This window comes from Brassica oleracea, chromosome C8, assembly GCF_000695525.1.
Source record: "Brassica oleracea var. oleracea cultivar TO1000 chromosome C8, BOL, whole genome shotgun sequence".
In the NCBI taxonomy this organism is placed as follows: domain Eukaryota; kingdom Viridiplantae; phylum Streptophyta; class Magnoliopsida; order Brassicales; family Brassicaceae; genus Brassica; species Brassica oleracea.
In genome coordinates, this window is record NC_027755.1 from 27379321 (window position 1) to 27379833 (window position 513).

Sequence of the window (513 nt, forward strand, 5' to 3'; positions counted from 1 at the left end):
AATAGATCAGAAACATAGTGGATTTTTTAGGAATAAGGAAAATATGGTATAAGTTGTTGACTAATTACCTGTTTCAGTTGTTGGTATGTCATTCCACTTGAATTTGCCTGATTGTAATCTTGCTTTGAGCTGCCAAATATGCTATGTTTACCAGTTTCTAGGTTTTTGCTCGCAATCACTTGGCAATTGTCGAACATTCTAATCTAGACTGGAAATTGATCTCAAGAGCACCTGTGATGACTTCGCCAATAATAGTTAGTGAGATGAAACGAATGAGGAATGGATGATCTGTTATCGTGTACAAGCTTGAGCACCTAGCAACCTCAAAATGATCGACTTTCACAATGGAACCTTCTTTCAAAGATGGCATGTAATGATTAGCACGTCTGACGGGAGTAAACCCATAAATCATAAAATCTGCAAATAATATTATTCAACAAAGAATTAGGAAATCAATTAAAATAATTATGTTAAATAAGTGTGATAGATCGAAGATTAACTTACCTTTTCATC